Raw genomic sequence first — 12,273 nt, forward strand, 5'->3', positions numbered from 1 at the left:
TTAGTGAGCTAGATAACCACACAAAGTGGGTAATTATTTAGTACCCAAGGGTACTGTACGAGTGGGTAGTGGCTGGCCGTGTTAACAAAAGCACATCTCTAATTATTGTATCTACACTGGTGATGTTTTAAAAATACAGTTACTATGTATAATGATCTGTGATACATCAGCAAACTATTGTGCTTCTCTTAGCATATGTACATGAGATAATCTAGGGCAGGCTGGATGGCAAAGTGAATTAAGGCACTCACGTTTAAAGACCTGGTTGCAAAATGCACCTCGGTCCTAAGTCAAATCAGATTGGAGACATCAAGATCACCCATACTAGCTGGCAAGATTAGATGTCTCTGCTGTAGAATGGAGCAGAACTGGAGTAGCAGGGACTATTAACCAGCAGGTTGGCTGTGATGAACTGAGAACACTGCATAGGGAAAAGATTGATCACCCCCTTCTAACATATAACCAACAGTCCTGTAGCACCTTAGAGCCTATCAAATTATTAGGTCATGAGCTTTCTTGGGTAAGACCCACTGACACTGTATCTTACAGTGTGAGGCTTGTTAAGGCTTTTTGACCATGCTGGAGAATCATTTCATAGCACAAATGTCCCCCTCCCATATTTTAACATGGTTCAGTCTTGCTTTTTGCAGCTGAGTCCAAACTCTAAAATACAGTTGTGACTTAGTATTACAGTTAAAAGAGTGACACATCAAATTTCATTATATCATCACCCATAAAAAAGCATGACTCAACATCATTTTCCAAGGGGAATTTTTTCACCACTGCCTCAAGTAAAAAAACAACCGGGGGGGGCGGGGGTTTGCACAAATCTAACAGGTGGGAAGTTCCCTTCAAACATAGAAATTTTAAGCCTGAAAAGTGAACATTTTGGAACATTATGACTATTTGAAATACAGGACTTATATTAGAAAAACTGTTCCAGGAACATAAAACACAGTGCTCACTATGTCACTCACTGTTATTTGCTGTACATATGTGTGCACACCTTCTCTCACCTACACTGGGGACATTATCCGCTAGGGCTGTTTTAAGCTGATTGTTCTACGACACAAGTTCAGGAGACTATGACCCTGGAAGCTGGCATAAGAGCACAGGAGTAGTCCGTTTGCACGTTTGGCTTGCACTGAGATTGGCTTGTTCCTTTGTACCGCGTTGGGGAGGAATTATTCAAAACCAAGCACAATAATGGGAGATACAACTGACTACTTCCTCCAGCAGGCAAGGCTTTGAAACTCCGAAAGAGAAGGGTTGTGTTTTCCTCATGCACGCCCCTTTAAGTGAATTTAAATGATGCTGACAGGTCCCAGAAAGCACTTGAGCCCCAGGGTATATCAGGATGCCCCCAGCAGCATGGGAATGCCATTGTCAATGTGACCTCACACCCACTGTAGAGAGGGAACCATTTTGCTTTCAAAATGGTGTTCTCTCTGCATGCATGCTAAATCATGCTGTGCAGAGGTCACCATTGTGGGAGTAAAATCGTGTTCTCTATGCATTGAAAAAGCCAATATGCTGTCCTGTCCCCACATATGCTATCCTGTCCCCAGTATGCATGACCTGTCCCCACCCCCCACAGCAAAGCTGGAGAAGACAATCTTGTCTTTGTTGCTACCTTTTCTCAAGACAACATAAGTCGCCTTCAGGCTTCTTCCCCAGTATGCCTTGAACCTGGACTGGAGAGACGAAGGATAGAAACAAAGAGTGAGATGAGTCTTGAAGCCTACTGAATCTTTGGGGTCTCAGATGAGGTTGCTTATGAGAGGTTAATTAAGAGCAGCTATGATGCAGACTAATGTTCAGTAGCAGCTGCACTGAGAGAACCACACTCACTTTGCAGGCTCTATGGGTCACATAACAATCAGCAACTGGTAACAGTGTTTGGTCACTGCCAACCTTAGCAGGAGCCAAAGAGGAACCAATGGTTCAGCAAGGAAGAAGATGGGGAGAAGGGATATTCAGCCAGTGGGGATGGTTGGGTGGTCTAAGTGCCAGGCTTAAAACACCAAGCCTTTCTAAAAATACAGATCATTAAGCTCACTCAGGGCTGAGGTCCTTTATTTTCCTGTGGAAAATGAAAGAAAATTACTTCCACGGAGTTTAATAGATCTCGGTCAGTAAGAGGCAACTAGGCAAGTGAATGGGCTGCATGAGTGCCCCTCCTTCATCTCAATGGGCTGCAAGGTTGTTGTAACCAAGACAGTCTACTGGGATAGAGTACTTCTGCTCACTGTGCTTGCTTACTTAGAATTTGCAGGGTGTACTGATTGAACCATAGCAGCATTGTGATTCGATGCAGAGGAAGTACACAATTCTCACAGTCAATGTTGCATGCAGTCAACATACATCTCACTTCACATGCCCTTGCTTTACGTATATGTCACTTTAGTAATATCGGTTGGAAAAATGCTACCTGGACAGACACCAGCAGAATTTGGCAATCTTGCATGTGGGCAATGGTAAACAAAATGCCTCGTGGGCCACACATTGAAACCTGCTGGGCCACTTGTGGCCTGCAGGCTGTCCACCACTGATGTAAGTTCTTCAAGTGCGGTCTTACAACATCTGTTCCTATTTGTCCTGTATGAATTGTTAATGTCCTCAGGCAAGAATTCAGCCTTGAGCAAAATTTTCTCCTCTATCCACTGCTGTGAATTAGTCAGCTATAACCTTCCAGCCCCAGATGTGGCTGCGTTTCAATCTTGTTGTATGTGTGGAGCTGGAGAATCACTTTGGAATTCTTCCTCTAGATGCTAAATCAGCACAAAGTATTAACACATCACAGCTGACACTGGTGAGGAGAATTGCACTCTGAGACTGAATATTATGGAGAAAGAATATTAGGGGAGATTGAAATCACTGGAGATATACCAATTCAGTCGAGTGGAGGATGTGGCCTATTGTTTTGTATTTTTACACCCTTTGCTCAGTAATTGTGGGAAAAAAGAAATGGGAGACAGATTTTTTGAATGGAAGACAAAAAAATCACTAAAAGTCTTTCAGTTTTCATTAGTAAGTGTCATTCTCCAATCAACAGCCTAATCCACAGTGGTGCTAAACATCAGCAGTGACCTAAGGTGGTCTGCAATCAGGGAGCATTTAGGAGGATTTTGTTTTGATTGTCAGGCAAGGCTGTGCCAAGTTGATTGATGAATATGGACATTTTGCAATCACTATGAAGAAGGGTGCAAATCATAGTACAAGGCAATGCCCATGAAAGGATGATTTTTGGAAACAGCAGCTTTAAGAATTCATCAGCATCAACATCACCCCTTAGTGGTCAGTGAAAAGGATGATGATTTCATGCTTCTACCTCAATGTCTCATTGTGCTGAGTGACATTAAGCAAATCATGTCACTTCTTCCTAACTCAGTTTCTGCATAAATAGAATGGATACAGTCATGCTTACCCATATTCTTAGAGTGCCTAGAGGTCCTCTGGTGAACAACATTATATGTCCACTGTATTCTTGTTGTTCTCATCTGAAACCCTTGTGGAGAACAGCATGGGTGGAGTTGGGTAGAAGTCTGTCTTCATCACTGGCAGCGCAGTTGAATCTCTTCTTAAAAAGCTCAAGTTATTTTTCTTACTTGCTGACTCTCGACTCCAAACACAACAAGGCATATTCATGGCAGCAAATCACTTCAGCTGAGCTCCACCAGACAGCCCAGGAGCTTAGAGGGTGTCTGTTTTCATTATTGCTTAAGATACAGCTTTGCTCAGGATCTCTTAGCTCTAACAATATCAATCCTGGATCACGGTGGAAGCACTGAATGATACGGCCACACAGTAATGAAATTATTGTATTCTGGTATGCATGAGACAATCAAGAAACAAGGGGCTGCTGTGTCCTTTGCTTTACACTGCCATGATCTGGCTCATCTCTGTAATGCTGCCGACAGTTCAAGTGCCCTTATTTAAAATGAGATTTAGAAGACTGGAAAGATGCAAAGAAGACACACTGTTGCAACAGAGGGATTGGAGAGGGAAGGTTAAGGAAATGAAGTTGTCTCAAAGAGAGAGTCTTAACAGCAGGAATATGCTAGCTGGAGCTATCTTTATGTCATCAGCTTCAGTTTGTAGGGCATTCATGTGAAAAATCTGCCCTCATCATTGTGGTTGGCTGTAAATTCTAGGCTGAATCCTGCAACTCAAAAGTGAAACGTGTTTCATTTCAGATGAAATTACCTGAAAACCTCTTCCAAAGCTGTGCCCATCTATGCCTCATCAAAGCACCAGAAAACCCTCAACGTTTTGTGTGTCTTTAGCCTCTGGCCCCAGCATAAGTTAGCCTAGTTACTCAAAACGAGCAAAAAATTCTGACCGCCTCAGTCACGGTTTAGGTGAATATGACCTGTTTGGTATCTATAATTAAACTCCAAATGGGGTGACTTTTCCGTGATTTGGATTTTGTAACAAAAATTTCACCTCTGTGAGATACAATGGGCGTAGTACCAGCTTGGGGAGGGTAGGAGTCTAAAACAAATTAAATAGAAGGACTCCTATCTAAAGCTGGTTAAAATGTTTTTGCAAATTTGAAATTCTGATGGAAATCCTTCATAAACATTTTTCATAATTTTCCAACCAGTTTTACTTCTACAACAGAGAGATACAGAAAGAGTCTGCAGAACTAGAGATGGTTCAACCTACAGAGATCTGAGCCAAGTCCTAACACCGCCAAAGTTCTGATGTGTCTGAGTCTGGAAATTTGGTGTGGCAGAAACAGAAGTAAAAGAAGAGCTAAAAAAATAGGATGCCACAGGTTGAACCTCATTAGTCTTGCACTTTCTGGCAACATCCGTGGTCCAGAATGATGGACAGGTGTCCATTTAGCATGGGTGTGGCCAAGTTTCCTGCTGTCCCATAAAGCTTCTCGTCAGCCACCAGTACTGGCTTTCAGTGTTCTGTGCTGTTATTTAAGTGTAATTTATCTCTAAATGTCTTCAAAGAGCCCAGCAAGCAGTGGAAGGTTTGGTAATGCAGCTAGACAATACTGAGCTCCTGTGGTTTGGAAAATTATCTGGTTTGGAACTGGTCAGTTCCCGAGGGTGCTGGACTACAAAGGTTCAACCTGTAGCAGTAAAACATGGAAAAAGGAACTAAAAGTGAAATCATACTTAGCAAAGTAACTATATACACATCTTACATCTTTCTTACCTTACTACTTCTACACAAGCAAGAGTTTTATCACTGCTGTAGGCTTTTTACTCATCAGTTCACTTGTGGACAGATGAGGTGGAGTCTGCCTTGTGCACCATTTACATTCTCATGAATGTTTCAAATGGAAGAATGTTTATCATGTGTACAGGTTGAAGAGGCAGAAATAAGAGTCAGCTGAACGTTCATTCCCAGATTGAATTTGTAGCACTTACACATAGAATACATGACTGTTAGGGCTTTCTTTATTTGTTGTGCTTACTACAGAACAAAAGGGTAAATTCAAAGAGATCATGAGCACTCTGGGATGAAACTCTTTTCAGTAACTTTTCTGCACGGTGCTAAGCAGAACGAGGCCCTGATCTGTAACTGGGATACTTACGTGCTACTATTATAAATTAGAGACAAATAAATAAATTCATCTTGGAACTTTTTGTCATTACAATGAAGGTAATCAAAAAATTGAAAAGTTTTGCTTAAAGAGGTGCAGTATTTCCAGTAAAGCCAGTACAGGCATTCAAGTTCAGATTGTGTAAGTAAACAGCTGGATTCTCAGCTGGTGCACATCATCGTAACTCTGCTGCTATCATTAGAATTATGCCAGATTATTCAGGGTGAGAATCTGCCCTTGATATTTACTGCTTATTGTAGAGGATTGGCTTACTAGAGATGACCCAGTAGGTCCCAGTTAAACTGTATCATCTGTGGATACTCTGATTGCTACAAGAAATTATACCTTTACCTTTTATGACAAACACACACAAGTTAATTTCTGGAAATAGCATGATTAGCATTTTCTGCCCTTAAAAACTAAGACCTTTAAGAGAAATGAGTTTTTCATTACTGTTTTACCAAAGCTGGTTGTCTGTAAAATAAGAAGTCCCCATGCTTCATAGGAGTGCTGGAAAGACCTGCATTTCAACAGACAAGCAAGCACTAAGATCAGATTGAACAGACAGAATGGGATCTAACAATTTCAGTAAAGAGCTGTTGGGAATTCAGGGATCTCTCCCTCGCTCTTCATTGAATTCATTGTGGATCTTTGGGCAAGTTACTTAGCCTATCTATGCCTCGGTTTACCCATATGTAAAATAGATACGCTATCTCTCATACACGGGGTGAAGGCTATGGTTTTGAGGTTTAACTAATGTTTGAGAGTCTTAGGTGGAAAAGGCTAGAGAAGCACAAGGAATCATCATATTCCTATATTTTCCCACCTCCCCAGCACTTTCCATAAGCCCCAATTTAACTTTAAAGAGAAATATGTTTGGGTTAAAACAGAAGTTATTTTTCACGTTCTCAGCACTTCAATTATTCTTTTTAGTTTCACTAATACAGAACATGGGGACAATTTTTTTGATAAAGGAGGAATTCAAATATTGCTCAGCAAATAAACAAAAATGACAAAATATCTGAATGTAGTGGACTACCTTATTTCCTAATTGCTAGCTTAGACCCTGGGGTCTCCCCCTCCACAGTCTGGACAAGAAATGACAAAAGGACAATGACCAAGTGTCTAGAGCCAGATATTAGGATTCAGGAGCCCTGTTTATTCCTTAGGCAAAATGTTTCACTGTCCCATGCCTCAGTTTCCCCTCAGTATGTCAACATTGTCTCTATAGCTTGCAAGCTCACTGGGTCACTGTCTTTCATCATATATATGTACAGCATCAAGCACTCTAGACAATATCATACGATAAACAACCTGGGGGAGTTCAGATCAGGGTATGAACTGTAGTTAGGCCAAACTATGTACACCCTAACCAATCATGCTACACTCCAGGAAACTGAATTTGATCATAAGTTTTAATGTGTGAAAGCTAAATGTGTTGCTTTCAGTTGTTTCACTGAGCTTGAGAGTCTATTTAAAAAATGAAAATCAACATGGAGTAGCACATGCTAAAGGGCACGAAGTTTAGAATGCAAAAAAGATGTTGCAATGCTTGAAGACTTAAATTTGGCCTGTTAGACAGAAATAGCAACGGGACATGAATGCTGTAGCCAGTCTCCCCATTCCTGGTGCCAGTCTATATTTCTGCAGTACTATAATATTGTAGTGCTGACTGTATTACACCCGAAGTTTATATTAAGTCATTTTAAAATACAAAGTGACAACAGCCCATTTTTATGGGATTGAATCAGAAATACAAATCAAGCAATCTGACCCTATGACCACCTGAATTAACTTAAATAAGAAGAGTAAATAAAATGTTATTTTCTTTGGAAATTACTTTAAAAATGCAGTAATAGCCTTTGTAACTGGACTTTTCTTTGAATAAAAGTAACTTTTAATTCTAGATAATGTCCCATTTGTTTTTGTTCATCTTTATCTCAGCATGTTCAAGCTATATAATTCTTATATGACATTCCTCAACATGGTATCTGAATAATTCAAAAATGCGATAACATTTGTTTTCAAAACACCATTAGCAGGGAAATTTGATCTCTGTTTTGTAGAGGGGAACGGAAGCAGAGAAAACTAAATTACTTGCCCAAGATCCTGTTTTCTGCTTCATCCACCAAACCTGATTTGGACATACTGACCAGACCTGCAGAAGAGAGCTGTCTAGCGTGCCTCTTTCTCCAACAGAAGTCAGTCCAATAAAAGATATTACAGATTGAACCTCTCTCATCTGGCATCCTCGGGACCTGACTGATGCTGAATCAGAGAATTTGCCAGACCACGGGAGGTCAGTATTGTCTAGGAGCATTACCACCAGTTCAACAGCTTACTGGGCTCTTAGAAGACATTTAGGAGTAAATTAAAGCTAAATAAGCTTACAGAACACTGAGAGCCAGAACTGGTGGCTGTAAACAAGCTTCATGGGAGCACTAGAAATTGGCCACACCTATGATCAGCGAACATCAGGAGAAATCAAAATCATGCTGGACCATGGATGTTGCCAGACCAGAGAGTGTTAGTTCTGTGACATGAATAAGAGCTCTACCACTGGAGATTAGTCTGAAGCCAAGAAACTCATTTCACCAATGGCATTGGAAGAATCAGAACTCAAATCTCCCAGAGCTGAAAGGTAAGGGTAATGCAACACCATATCAATGGCAGAAGCATCTTGTCCAAGCACCTTATTGTTGAAAATATTAAAAACCGAAGCCCCAATGTTGCAACTAGATCTGCTCAAACAGACTCGTGTCCACATGGAGTTTCTGTGGCTTCAGCTGACTGACAGCTCTACCCTCATGGAACCAACTGCAGGACCAGGACCCAAAGCAATTATCATTTGCCTGCATTGCTGCTTAACTGCAATTTAAAATTTTTGCCCTTCATGTCCAGTAACAACAGCAATAGAAAAAAATTTTCAAGAATATCTGTTCTCCAAACCACTTCTACTTTCTTCACAGACTTGATCTATTGCTATGCATCTCCCCCGATTAAATTTGTGCCCTCATGGGAAAGTCACCGCATAACTATTGATTGTCTTTATCACTTTCTTTCTGCTCAGATACCAAAGCGAGGCCCTTAAAATATAAGGGGTGAGACCCTCTTGTAAGAAGACTGTGGGTTTCTTTGCTATTTTATAATAGGAAGCTACATGACCATTGCATTTGCTCCTCTCTGAGGCGGGATGTCTGAAATAAAGACGCATGCTATAAATGTATGCAGTTGGAATCGGAGCTGCCTACCCCCATTAACTCTCCACATTTGCTTCAGACTTGGCCAGCCACCTAGAAAACTTGCCAAGAGCGTCTTGGCAGCCTCTTCCTAACTGTTCCAGGAAAACAGGGAATAGTCAAAGAACATTAGGGCCTCCTGGCTTAGCATGTCACCCTGCTTTCTGTCCACATAAGTCCCTGACAAATTGATCTAATACCCCTGATAAAGCTTTAAAAATATAAAACGTTTTGACTTCTTCACACAAAGGTTTTGAGGCCAAATCCATGTTAATACAGAATACAGTAGGTTACCAAGGTGTGCTGGCACTGTTTTCAAAACTCAGCTGAGTTCTGCTGGTAAACTCTCTCTTGATCACAGGTTTAAGCTCTCCAGCGTGCTCAGCTGTGCGAAAAGTTGGAAGTCCTCCACTCTTCCTCGAACATTTTCTCCTTGCTGCTGTCTTTAATAGCAGTAAGACAAGACGCTTAGTTGGTTTTAAGAGAGATATTAATAAGTTTATAAAAGAGATTCTGTGATGGGGTTGTCTTCAATAAAAAGGAAGGCCCTTCCAGTCCTATGTTCTAATTTTCCAACATTGAAGTGAGAGAGGCATATTCTGAAAGATCATACATGAAAATACCGTTCTATTCCTGTCCTCTATCCCTACAGGTGTGAGGCACTTACAAGGGACCAAAACACTTGCTGAAGTTCCTTTGGCTTCAAGTTAAGCAAGTACTTTGCTGAATCAATGCCTCCACCAGCAGCATGACCTTACTCCCAAGATGAAGAAATGGATTTGCATAAAATGAAACAAAACTTACAAAAAATCAGAGCGCGGAGGTCCCTTGAAACTCAGGAGAGAAGGAATATGATGGCATGCCATTTCTCTAGTAGTCTAGGTCTATGCTTAAAACACTACCACAGAACAGTGGCCATTGCTCTATTGTAGTGCTTCAGTGAAGCCATTAACTCACTATAGTTAACCTAATGACCCAAAAAATGGTAGTTAGGTTGAAAGAATTCATCTATTAACCCAGTGCTGTCTACTCCTGCTGTTAGGTTGGCTTAACTACATTGATCAGGGATGTGCTTTTCACATCCCTAAGCTATGTAGCCAGATTGCCTTACCTTTAGGGTGTAGACCTGGCTCTAGGCTACGTCTACATTACCTGGAAGATTGACCTGCAGAGGGTCAATCTTCTGGGATTTGACTTCACGCTCCTGGTAGGGACATGCAAAATTGACCTATCAGGGATTGGCAGTTGACCCCTGTACTCACTACTATCATGAGGAGTTAGGGAGGCCAATGGGAAAACCTCTCCCATCAAACTTCCTCAGTGAGGACAGCCAAGTAAGTCAATTTCAGATAAGTCAATTTTAGCTTCACAATTGCTGTAGCTAGAATTACGTATCTGAAAATCAACTTATTTTCCTGGTGTAGACCAAGCCTCAGTCTAAAATATATTGTAAAGTGCTGGCAAAAATTAGCACTTTTGTGGCATGGCCCCTGGAGTATTAACAGCTCAAGGACATGATGCCTTTGCTCAGGAGGTAAAGGGGTCTGTGTTACTGAAGAGGGACCATCGCTCTCCAAGACACCATCATTTTGTTCTAAGGAGCCATGCAAAGCAGTGCAATGACAACCACAAAATCCCCAGGGATGTGTTACAGTATTGTGGTTATGCCTTGCAATCTGAGGGTTATCCAGAGTATTCAATGTTTTCTAAGACACTGAGAAATAAATAATGAATTAGCAGCCTTGCTATAACATTATTGACATATTAAGTTACAGTAACATTGTAGGATTTCTTATTCAATACGCACATTATACATGAGCAAAAATGCAGGATTCAAATAACTTTGGGCCCCTACTGGGTAATGAAATAGATTTGTTTTCTGTATTGCAAGAGATATTGCAAACACAATTCCAAAATCAACTCTAATGCTGATTTCTGTGTTAGAGAGACCAATCGTTTCTTTCCCTTTAATCTTTCCCTCTTCCTTCCATTCCTATTTTTTAAACTAATTTTTTGCTCTTAAATGGTACCAACTGCTCTTGTGACAGGACTGAGCATGCCAAAGGGAAATTGTGGCATTAGACAAACCACAAGAACCATTTATTATAAACCATCCTCTTATGCCACAAATGTTATTCTGTGTCACAGAAGAGGAAACAAGAACGAAAATGAAAGAAAACCAAATTTGAAAAAAAAAATTAAACTAACTGATTAAAAAGAGAAAGCTTTGTGTCATCTCTGAGTCAAATCCTCTGATGTCACAGACGATGCGTGGGCCTGAAGGAAAGCCCTCTGAAGTCAATGGATACTGTCACACTGATTCAGGCCCCAAAGACTGGGATGAGGGCAGGATAAGGCCCTAATGCCTTCTCACCACTTCTCCATATTTCCTAAGTTCCTCACAAGATTGTGCTTTCAAGAAGTGATTAAAAGTCATAGCATCAGGTCAGGCTGCAGCCCTGCAAGCCAATATATCTGGCATCTAATCCTGCCCCTTCAAATGCGACACTGCAAAGCAATGGGTAGGTAACTTCACCTTTCTCTGCATTAGCACCTTCTCTATGAGGTGACCGTAAGTCAAGTGCCCCACCTCACATTAACAGCTGTACAAATTGTTAAGATGGAAAGTACGACATGAATATTCATGAACGCTAATATATCATGTTATTCCATTAGGGAAGCCCTTTTATATGCATTTTTAAACTACAGAGGGAATTTGATTAATCAGTCCTTACTCACCATGATTTTTATTAAAGGGTCAGCTATGTGCTTCGTCTTTCAGAGGACAAAAAGATACAGGAACCTTGTGAGAGCCAGGCTGGATCAGCTCTTAGGCCCAGGTCCATCTATTCCAGCAACCCATTTTCAAAAGTAGCCAGGACCAGATGCTTAAGAGGAAAGAATAAGAACTCTGCAACAGGCACATGTGGGTTAATCTGCCCCTCTGCTTTAGGTCTCATCCTAAACCCTATTGCTTAGGCCTTGTCCATGCTTACCTGCCCAATCCATCTAGTTTCACCTATGCAAATAGTGTAGCTGATGTCAACATACCTGCTGCGGTGTCTTGTGTCCAGTAAGGTCTTCGGGGCTGCTTTCCGATTGACGCCAGCTACTCTTCTTGTCTTGCTGGAGTACCAGCATCAACAGAAGCAAGCTCAGAGGTCGATTTATCATGTCTACAGTAGATGTGATGAGTCGATGGCCAGTGAATCGATCACTGCCATGTCAATCCACTCTATACTGAAGACAAGGTCTTAGGGATGAGCTAAAGACCTGAAGCATGAGGTTTTACTTCTCTTCCAAAATTTTTGCTAACCTTAAAAGTTATAATTCTGGATATTCTTTATATTCATGTACACATCCAAAAACTCTTTTAATCTTTATGTTCTTGTCCTAAACGACTTCCAGTTACAATGAGTTCCACAACATTTTGCATTGTGTGCAAAAGTTTTTCCTTCATCACTTTTG

This window comes from Carettochelys insculpta, chromosome 25 (genome assembly GCF_033958435.1).
Source record: "Carettochelys insculpta isolate YL-2023 chromosome 25, ASM3395843v1, whole genome shotgun sequence".
In the NCBI taxonomy this organism is placed as follows: domain Eukaryota; kingdom Metazoa; phylum Chordata; order Testudines; family Carettochelyidae; genus Carettochelys; species Carettochelys insculpta.